The sequence below is a fragment of the Oryctolagus cuniculus genome, chromosome 16, assembly GCF_964237555.1.
Source record: "Oryctolagus cuniculus chromosome 16, mOryCun1.1, whole genome shotgun sequence".
NCBI classification, from domain to species: Eukaryota; Metazoa; Chordata; class Mammalia; order Lagomorpha; family Leporidae; genus Oryctolagus; species Oryctolagus cuniculus.
The window spans coordinates 8,614,390-8,626,357 of record NC_091447.1 but is presented as its reverse complement, the minus strand read 5'-3'; positions in this window follow the sequence as shown (position 1 = coordinate 8,626,357).

Sequence of the window (11,968 nt, the reverse complement as noted above, 5' to 3'; positions counted from 1 at the left end):
TGCACCTACTACAATTTATTTGCTATACTGTATAAAATGTATGGCAGAGTTGTTATCCATGCATGAAAGGTTAATTACTTTTTTAAAGAGTGTAAAGGATCCAAGATGGCTGGGTAGGGTATATCCACACTAACTTAAGCTGCTCCATGATATGAAAAGAACAAAGGAAGAACTGTGTTTCCCAGGGCCGGCACTGTGGCGCAGTGGGTTTACTCCCTGGCCTGAAGCACCGGCATCCTATATGGGCACTGGTTCGAGACCCGGCTGCTCCTGTTCTGATCCAGCTCTCTGCTATGGCCTGGGAAAGCAGTAGAAGATGGCCCAAATCCTTGGGCCCCTGCACCCGCATGGGAGACCCAGAAGAAGCTCCTGGCTCCTGGCTCCTGGCTTTGGATTGGCGCAGTTCCGGCTGTTGCGGCCAATTGGGGAGTGAACCATCGGAACCATTTAACCATTGCCAAATAAATACATCTTTGAATGGAAGGGAAGAGGGAGCAGGAGAGGGGAGTGTTGCAGGTGGGAGGGAAGATATGGGGGGCGGGGAGCCATTGTAATCCATAAACTATACTTTGGAAATTTATATTCATTAAATAAAAGTTTAAAAATAAATAAATAAATAAATAAATCTTTTAAAAAAATAAAAAGAACTACATTTCCAGGGGTCTGACAGAAATTTTTAGCAAAGAAGTGGAAAAATTAAAAAAAAAAAAAAAACTACCGATGAAGATCCCATGGGACAAGAGGAGAGAAGACATAGACACTGCTGCAGCCACCCACGTGGCACAGCCAGTTGACAGCCCTGAGCTGCCATCTTACCAAGCCAAGGTGGAAGGAAACCCCAACACGCCCCACCACTCACAGTTTAAGTGGAGAGGGAATTCCACAGTCACCCACTGACTTTCACATTTTGGCGTGGAGAACCTGAGCAGCTGCCAGGCTTGGAGCAGGGAAGCCGTGTTGCTTTCCCTTCCTCCCCTCTCCCACATGCACAGAGTGCCCGACGCGGCAGCAAAAAGCCATGCAGCACCTCCGTTCCGCTTCTCCCAGCATCGTAGTCAGAGTGAGGGCAACATGTGGGGCAAAGGACAGATCCTCAGCATCCTGTAGGTAAGGGGGCTTGGGGGAATTGGCCCCAGAGCTACACTCGCACACTGCACGTGAGCAAGGGGGACTCACCTTAGCTTCTGGGGGCTAACGGCAGGAACAGCCCATTCAAAAATAACCCACTCCCACCCTGGGGGATCCGGGTAATCACCCTGCTACATCCTGCAACACCAGGACTACAACAATTCCGTCTAAATTTCTCAGTGCCACAAGAAACCACCTAGTGGACAGAGGGAAGAATCCACCTGCGTTCCTCCTCTCTGGACTCATACCATCCAAAGAAAAATCCCCTGTATACCTATAGTCACCCTGTAGGACTGGAGCAAAGTTCAGCTCACATCCCCTACTCCTAGGACCAGAGCTGTTGGTATTAAAAGCCGCAGCATCAGTTGGACTCTCCTAGCAGGAACTGAGGAAGTGTCCATCCACATCACACAGTCCTAGAGCTGCAGCAATTGATGCCATAAGGCCTGGCTTACCAGTCAGTCAAGGGCACAGCCATCTCTGTCCCCTTCAGCACCAAGAAAAAGGCTCCGGCTATCACATTCACCAGGGAGACTGACACTGAACTCTGTGGTTCGAAGATATACACCCAAGGAAACCCCTATCCATCTCATAGCCACACTTCTATCCCTATGCGCTGCAGCAGACTACACCACTGTATACTTAAAGACACAGCTGACACTGATTAAGACAAAAGCAATCAGAGTCTACAAACCTGGGCTCACTTAGAACCAAAGCCAAAGCAACAAGCCAAGAGATGCCCCATATTCCAGCTGAAACATAAACTCTTTTACAATAAAATCTGCTCCGTAAAGAAGAAGGGACTAATATACCAGATAGGCAGATAGCAATGGAGGGAGACAAAATGCTCCTCCAGAATTAGATACTGAACTGAAGGAAATCTATGAAATTACAGAGGATTCAAAATAATGATCGTAAGGAAACTCAATCAGGTGCAAGATGGACAGACAGATTAAAGAAATGAAATCAATGAGTAACATGAAAGAAAACATTGCTAAGGAGATAGAACTCATTAAGAAGAACCAAATAGAAATTTGGGGGAATGAAATCTTCAACCAGTGAAATAAAAAAAAAAAAAAAAAACAATTGAGAGCTTTAATAGTACAATAGACTAGGTGGAAGAAAGAAATTCTGACCTTGAGGACAAGAATTTTGAAATAGCCCAACCAGACAAAAAATAAAGAGAAAAGAATTAAAAAGAAGAAGAAAGTCTATGCAAAATAGGTGATAAAATTAAATGACCAAATATTTGTATTATAGCCATTCCTGACGGAGAAGAAAAGGAAAAAGCCATTGAGAACGTGCTAAATGAAATAATAGTTGAAAATGTCCCAGTTGTTGAAAGAGACATGGATATCCACATTCAGGAAGCTCAAAGAACCCCAAGTAGATTCGACCAAAAAAGGTCTTTGCCAAGACATACTATCTTTAAACTGTCAAAACTGAAAGACAAGGAGAGAATCCTAAAGGCAGTAAGAGAAGTGTCAAGTTCCATATAAAGGAAAAACAATTAGATTAACATCTGACTTCTCAGTGGAAGAGAGTGGAAAGATATAGTCAAAAGCCTTAAAAGGAAAAAAACTTCCAGCCAAGAATATCATATCCTATGAAGACACCCTTTAAAAGTGAAGGAGAAATATTTTTTATGTAAGCAAAATCAGAGAATTCACCACTACCAGATCAGCCTTACAAGATATTCTAAAGGGTATCCTGCAGTATAAATAAACATCATGAGGGCCAGTGTTGTAGAATAGCTGGCTAAGTCCCACCTGCGGTGCCAGCATCCTGTATGGGCACTAGTTCGAGTCCTGGCTGCTCCAATTCTGATCCAACTCTCTGCTATTGTGCCTGGGAAGGCAGTGGAGGATGGCCCAAGTGCTTGGGCCCCTGAACCTATGTGGCAGACCCGGAAGAAGCTCCAGGCTCCTGGCTTTTCCTGGTGTAACCTCAGCCATTGTGGCTATCTGGGAAGTGAACCAGTGGATGAAAAATATCCCCCCCATCTCTATAACTCTGCCTTTCAAATAAATTTTAAAAAGTAAACATTTTGAAACACAAGATACCACCAAATTCACTAATAGAGCAGTTAGAATCATTATCCAATCAACAAAATGACAGGTTCCGAGTTCTTATCTATTAATACTAACTTAAATGTAAATGGATTAAATTAATCAATCGAAAGACTTGGCTTGGCTGAATGGATAAAAAAAACCAGACCTGACTCTGTGCTGCCTACAAGAAACTCACTTCACAAACAAAGATATACACAGACTGAAAATGAAGGGGTGGGAAAAGATACACCAGGCAGATGGAAATGCTAAGCAAGCAGGTATGGCTATCCTGATATCAGATAAAACAGACTTTAAATCAAAAACTGTAGAAAAGATATAAATAATGACATTATATTTTGATAAAAGGTTAAATTCAGCAAGAAGACATAATAAGCGTAAACATACACATACCCAGCACAAGACCACCCAGATATATAGAAAATAGTATTAGACCTAAAGAGAGAAATAGACTCCAATACATTAACAGTGGGTGACTTCAACACCCCACTCTCATCAACAAATTATCCATACAAAAGCTCAATAAAGATACATCAGAAACATACTACAGGCCGGCGCTGCGGCTCACTAGGCTAATCCTCCACCTTGCGGCACCGGCACACCGGGTTCTAGTCCCGGTCAGGGCACCGGATTCTGTCCCGGTTGCCCCTCTTCCAGGCCAGCTCTCTGCTGTGGCCCGGGAAGTGCAGTGGAGGATGGCCCAAGTCCTTGGGCCCTGCACCCCATGGGAGACCAGCGCCGGCCACAGCGTGCCGGCCACGGCAGCCATTGGAGGGTGAACCAACGGCAAAAGGAAGACCTTTCTCTCTGTCTCTCTCTCTCACTGTTCACTCTGCCTGTCAAAAAAATAAATAAATAAAAATAAAAGAAAAAAAAAGAAACATACTACAGAGCAAATAGACCAAACAGACATTCAAGGACATTTCTCCCAACAGCCACAGAATACACACTCTTCCCGTCAGCACATGGAACGTTTTCTATGATAGCCCACATATTAGCCCACAAATCAAGTCTCAGCAAATTTAAGCAGATTGAAATCATACCACGTATCTTCTCAGACCATAAAGAAATAAAACTAGAAACCAACAAGAAAAACAATGGGTCACTCATAAATACTTGGAAATTAAACAAATTGCTATTGAATGATGAATGGGCCATTGAAGAAATCAAAAATCTAATCAAAAAAGTTCATGAAATAAATGAAAACAAAAACACGACATACCAAAACCTATGGGATACAGCAAAAACAGTATTAAGAGGGAAGTTTATAGTGTTAGCTTACATTTACAAAAAAGATAAATGTGTCAAATTAAATATCCAATGATGCATCTTGAAGACTTGAAAACAAGAACAAACCAAATCCAAAATTAGCAGGAGGCAAGAAATAATAAGGATCAGAGCAGAAATAAATGAAATTGAAACCAAAAAATACACAAAACATAAAAAAAAAAACAAAAAGTTTGTTTTTGAGAAGATAAATAAAATAGACAAACCTCTAACCAGACTAACAAAGAAAAAAAGAGAAAAACCTCAAATAAATAAAGTTAGAGATGAAAAATGAGACATCATAACTGACACCACTGACATACAAAGAATCATAAGAAACTACTATGAAGAACTGTTTAGATTATGTATATCTTCTTGCTTTAATCTTGGTAGGTTATATGGATTCAGGAATTTAACCAATTATTCAAGGTTTTCCAGTTTAGTAACATATAGTTCTTCATAGTAGTTTCTTATGATTCTTTGTATGTCAGTGGTGTCAGCTGAAGCAGTAATCAAAAGTCTTCCATTAAGAAAAAGTCTGGGACCTGATGGCTTTACTACTGAATTCTACAAAACATTCAAAGAGGAAGTAACCCAATAATCTTCAAACTGCTCCAAAATATGAACAGGATGAAATTCAGCCAAACTCTTTTTATGAGAGCAGCGTTACTTTGATACCAAAATCAAACAAAGACTTGATAAAAAAAGAAACTACAGATATATATCTTTAATGAACACAGATTAAAAGATTCTCAACAAAACTAGCAAATCAAATGCAAAACCACATCAAAAAGAGTGGGATTTATCGCAGAAATGCAAGGGTGGTTCAACATATGCAAATAAATAAACCCAATAAACTACATCAATAGAACAAAGAACAAAAAAAAAAAAACCACGAATAGCCAAAGTGATACTGAGCAAGAAAAGTCAAGTGAAAGGCATCACAATATGTGACTTCAAAGCACGCTGCAAAGCTATAGTAATTAAAACAACTTGGTATCGGCATAAAAACCAATGCATAGATCAATGGGACAGAACAGAGAGCCCAGAAATTAATCCACATACATACAGCCAACTGATATTTGAAAAAAGTGCTCAGAATATAGAGTTGAGTAAGGATAATTTCTTCAACAAATGATGCTAGCAAAACTGGATGTACATATGTAGAATATACAGAAATCAACTCAAGATGGATCAAAGATCAAAATTTAAGACCTGAGACTATGAAGTTGCTGAAAAAAATTGTAGGGAAAACACTCCAAGGGAGACCTTCCTGAACAAGACTCCCAAATCACAGACAACCAAAGCAAAACTAAACAAATGGGACTATATTAACTCAGAAGCTTTTGCACACCAAAGGAAATGATCAATAGAGTGAAGAGACATCCAAAAGAATGGGAAAAAATATTTGCAAACCACTTGTCTGAGAAAGGATTAAAATTCTGACCATATCAGCAACTCAAAAAATTCAACAACAAAGAAACAACCAAAGGACTTCAATAGAGAGTTCTCAAAAGAAAAAATACAAATGGCCAACAAATATATGAAAAAATGCTCAACATCACTAGCCATTAGGGAAATGCAAATCAAAACCACAGTGAGGTATCACCTCACCCTTGTCAAAATGGCTAAAATCCAAAACACAGAGAGTAACAAATGCTGGTGAGGATGTGGACAAAGGGGGACACTTGCACACTGTTGGTGGGAATATAAATTAGTTCAACCACTGTGGAAAACACTGTGGAGATTTCTTTAAAAACTAGAAATAGACTGGCCATGTGATCCAGCAATCCCACTTACCACTACTGGGTATAAACCCTAAAGACTTGAACACAATGTATCAAAGAGACACCTGTACCACCTTGTTCCTAGCAGCACTGCTCACAATAGCCAAAAATTGTAACCAACCAGGGTGTCCATCATCAGATGAATGGATAAAGAAAATGTGGTATACATACGCAGTGGAATATTATTTAGCTATAAAAAAGAGTGAAATTCTACCACTTGCAGCAAAATGGATGCAACTAGAGGATGTCTTGTTGAGTGAAATAAGCCCAGACCCAGAAAGACAAATATTGCATCTTCTCACTCATATGTGGGAGATACAACTTAAGAAACAAACAAGAAAGAAAGAAAAGAAAGAAATGTCTGTATCAGTAATGCTGCAAATATAGTATTGTAAACCTCCGTTTTACACCTTTGTCAAAACAATGGTTAGGAATGTTATACTACTATAATTTTAATTACCTACGATTACTTTAAAATTTATTGTATATGGGTGAAATGGTCATTTTTCCATTCAATTTTTGTTTATAGTCATTGTCCATATTTCTATCAGTCTTTTGGCTTTTTACTTGTTAAACTTCTTTGTAGGCAAAATATTAAGCCTTTTCATGGCGCTGTAATTTTAAAATATATTATCTCAAAAACTAAAAAAAAAAAGAAAGGGAGAAAGGGGGGGAGAACAGAAGGGGGAGGGAGGGAGGGAATATTATTATGTTCTGAGAATTGTGTCTATAAATCATGTTGAATCTGTTAAAAACTAATTAAAATTAAATTTTTTTAGAAAAGAAAAGAATGTGATTAAAAAAAAAAAACATGATAACACATAACCTGTGTTGCTCTTAAAGAATTATGGCTACAGAGCCATCAGCGGTATGGTATGTGAATTCTGATAACACAATCCTGCACACCTTCATCTTGTCCAGGATTCTCTACCACCGACCACTTAAAGGATTCATGCTGCAGAGCATCTCCATTCACTCTCATGGAAATTTCTAAGAAAAAAAGGAGCTCTTTCCTTGTCTATCTCGTTCCTGGGGCATCAATTCAAGGGTCAGACTAAAGAAGAAATAAAAGAAGAAAGAAAGGATGGAGGGAGGGAGAAAAGTATCCTTCTATTCTTGGAATCGGTCTATGAAATACACAGCATGTGTTCTCTCAATAAATATTAAAATGTTTTTAAAAGGATGATAATCAGAAATCAATTTTTGAGAAAGGACATGAACTCTTGATTTGAGGGAGTGAAGTTTCCTTTCTCAAATTAACTATTAACATTAATAACAAACAACTATTAACATGATAATGATGATTATGATGCCTAGCTTCTACACTCTGCCTCTCGCTGAGCCTGAACTAGTTTAAGGGAGCCGGATTATATCGTCTGCCTTCCAAGTTGGCCTCGTGGGCAGCATTAGAATGGACTCTGCTCCTTTTAGATTGCTCAGCCCGGGGCCGGCGCTGTGGCTCACTTAGTTAATCCTCCGCCTGCGGCGCCGGCATGCCATATGGGCGCCGGTTCTAGTCCCAGTTGCTCCTCTTCCAGTCCAGCTCTGCTGTGGCCCGGGAGGGCAGTGGAGGATGGCCCAAGTGCTTGGGCCCTGCACCCACATAGGAGACCAAGAGGAAGCACTTGGCTCCTGGCTTCGGATAGGCATAGTTCCAGCCATAGTGGCCATTTGGGGGGTGAACCAACGGAAGGAAGACCTTTCTCTCTCTCTCTCACTGTCTAACTCTGCCTGTCAAATAAAAAAAAAATAGATTGCTCAGCCCCAGGGTTGACACCACAGTTGACACCAGGACCACACTGCTCACATGCAGGCTACTCCTTATGTGTGGCTGACAGCACAAGCCCCAGCTGGCTCAGGGTAGGGACACCACCCCCCCTGCCTGCATATGGAGACAAAGGGGGACCCCATGCTCTTAGTTCTGTCCCAACGGAGGAAAACTAGACGGAGACAAACACCTTATGCTGACACCACCAACATGGGGCTCTGTTCTCAGCATCACCTAACATGCCTCCCATGAACTACAGACCCTCTCTGCAACCCTCCCTTGGGATCCACTGGCTTCCTTGCAGGGAAGATCCTCCAATCACTTTCTGTCCCCTTAATGTTGGACGTTCTTTCACCATCCACAAGGAGAAAAGGATGAGAGAGAATGACCCTGCAATGAGACCAAGAGTTGCCCCTTCCATGAGATTGGCCACGTCCTCTGGCATAAGCCCAGTGACCTAGAGATACATCATAGCTTCTTCATTTTGCCATTTTATTAGAGCACAAGGTATCAGGATAGGAGTAAGCATTTCTCTCCAGAAGGGCAGCCATGGGGAAGAGAGACGTCTCCATCCTCAACGCTGTGACTGTGAGAGCCCTTGTTTCTCTCAAAGCATCCTGGAAAAGTTATGTTGGAGGGTCTGCAGGCACTGGGGTTCCAGAAGCAAATGAAAGAAGTGGAACCCAAAGAGTGCCCAGATCTCTGTCTCCAGTTCACAGCTTATAACATGGACATTTTCACAGCCATCGCATGAGAAAGCAAATGCAACCACACCTGGGACACAGGTCAGAGGTGAGAGGAGGGGAGGTCGACTACCTGAGGGTTTCTGTCAACATGCACTGTGGTAGAATAACACAGAATCCAAGACTGCTACATTTCTATAGGTGTTGAAATGTATCACAATACGGAAATCAGAAAAGAGGATTTCTTTTTTTGTTGACAGGCAGAGTTAGACAGAGAAAGACAGAGAGAGAGAGAGAAAGAAAGAGAGAGAGGTCTTCCTTCTGTTGGTTCACCCCCCCAAATGGCCACTATGGCTGGAACTATGCCGATCCATGGCCAGGAGCCAGGTGCTTCCTCCTGGTCTCCCATGTGGGTGCAGGGACCCAAGCACTTGGGCCATCCTCCACTGCCCTCCTGGGCCACAGCAGAGGGCTGGACTGGAAGAGGTGCAACTGGGACAGAATCCGGCGCCCCAACCAAGATTAGAACCCGGTGTGCCGGCGCCACAGGCAGAGGATTAGCCAAGTGAGCTGCAGTACCGGCTGGGAAAAGAGGATTTTTAAAAGGTACATTAATCTAACTCATGAGTTATCAGCCACACAAAAGATAGAGACCAAGAGAAATCAGCACATTTTCAGTATTCTACAAAGTCCCGAGATCTCGCAATCTTGATAATACCATGCTGTCTCAGAAGAACGACATTGGTCGAAAGCTCTCAACCCATAGAAAGTAGCTATAAATATATTACGTGTAGGTATGATTCCTAAAGCAATGCTCAGAGATGACTGACACTAGAAACGCCTGAGGATAGAGTTTCCCAAAATCTTTCCTGCAATGTCAGTTGCTGGTAGCTCTCCTTTGTCCATCTGCAGATCCTGTGCCCGTGAACCTGACCGTGAACCTACAGGCAAGTATGCTGCTCCCTGTGCCCCGGGCACACCGCACTGCCCTTCCACCCTTCCATACAAGGTGGGGTCCTCTTTCACCTTCAGAGCAATCCCATCCCTTCCCTTGAAGCAGGAGGAGCAAAGGGCAGAGGAGAGGAAATTGGAATTGCAGACGGCAAAGTTCTCCAGAAGGGAACTGTGCCGTTCCTGGAAAAACGGGAAGGCCGGCAGAGGAGGGACTGTGTCAGCAGCTCCTCTCCACAGCCATTTGGGGACCCCCAGGAAACTGCTTTTTCTGTCATCACAGCCCCAGAAACCACACTGCTGAGATCGCCCGGCACCTGCCCTGTTTCCACACCAAGAACAAAATAAAAGACCCTCGTTGAGCCCTTCCCCCTTGCTCTCTTCCACCTGAAAATCTCTCCCGTCGTTAGCCAGTCTCATTTCCCCTATTCAAAGGAGGAAAAGCGGTGACTTCTCTGGCTTGCAAAGGAGAGAGCCACAGTGGAAGTTGCAATGCATGATTCTCTAGTCTCAAGTTTACCGATTATCTCCCTGGCCTGGTGGAAATTTTTAAAGGAAGCCGAAGACAATTTTTATTTTAGGCGTTTAATATAAAATGAAAGGATCATAAGTAATTAAGTTTACAAAAACTGCAGCACTAAGGGTTTCAATATCATTTCTCTGATTAAGAACAAAGTCATCCAAAAATCCAACAGCCGCTTTTTGCTGCATACTTACTCATTTCAGTTCAGTGAAAGTGTTTTTCATGCAAATAATTTAGGTTTCCTCATGGTAAAGCACCACGAAATGTTAGTGAAAACAAGACTGGTATGAAAGCAAGTTTTTTTCCTAGTTGTATCCCCTCTCCTCCTGTTCTTAAATTCCATTTTCTTTCTGTAACTCACCTTCTGCTTTCAAATGCTCAAGGAACCTTCCAGATGGTGGAGTACAGTGTCTAGCAGGCATTCCGTACAGCAGTTGGGCTGCTGGTTGGGACACTTACAGCCCACACCAGTGTGCCTGGGTTCCACTCCCAATTCCCACTTTCTGCTCACACAAACTCTGCAAGGAAGCAGATGGTGGCTCAAGAAATTGGGTCCCTGACACCTTTGTGAGAGACCAAGATTGAATTCTCAGCTCTGGTTTGGCTTGGCCCAGCCCTGGCTATCGTGGGGTGAACCAATGGATAGGAGAGTCTCTCTCTCTCTCTTTCTCTCTCTCTCTCTCTCTCCCCCCTATCTATCCATCAAACATAAAATTTAAAAAAAAAAAGATAGAAGGATGAATTACAAATGGCCAATGGATACGTGAAAAAATGCTCAGGGTCACTAGCCATCAGGGAAATGCAAATCAAAACCACAGTGAGGTTTTACCTCACCCCATTTAGAATGGCTCTCATCCAAAAATCAAAAAATCATAAATGCTGGTGAGGATGTGGAGAAAAGGGTACTGTAATATGTCACTGGTGGGAATGTAACTAGTACAACCAATATAGAAGACAGTATGGAGATTCCTCAGAAATCTGAAAATAGATCTACCATATGACCCAGCCATCCCACTCCTGGGAACTTACCCAAGGAAGTGAAACAAGCAGATGAAAGAGTTTTCTGTACCCTCATGTTTATAGAAACTTAACTCGCAGTAGCTGATGTGGAATCAACCCAGATACCCATCAACCGATGACTGGATACAGTAAATGTGGTATATACATACATGATGGAATATTACTCAGCCATAAAAAAGAATGAAATCCTGTCTTTTGCAACAAAATGGATGCAACTGGAGACTATCACACTTCATGAAATAAGCCAGTCCCCAAAACATAAATACCATATGTTTTCCCTGAAATGTAGTAGTTAATATACAGAAAAAGTATTACAATGAAACTGACACCTTAGGATTTGACTGTTGTTTATGGCCTTGACCATATTCCTATGCAACAGGTGTCTATTTTTTACTTATTGAGCATTGTGGTTAGTAGCGCATTAATCCTGTGATTATAAAGTAAATTGAAAGTATGTTATTGCAAAAATTAAAGGAAAGATAAAGAAGGGAATGAAGGTAGAGGGGATTGAGGAAGAGAGGGAGGGAGGTATGGTTATCTACTTAGAATTGCATCTATGAAATATATGAAATCTGTTCTCTTTGTATTAATTTAAAAAAAAAGATAGTAGGGTAGAACAGGGAAGAGGGTCTGGGAGAAAAACCAGTTTTTCGCACTTTAAGCTCCCGAAGAGGGAACCACGTGGGCAGATAACGTCAGTTGCTAATAACCCCAGCCTCTGACCTCCTTGTGACATCCTGGAGCGAAGCAGCTGCCGCCTTGACCCCTGTTTG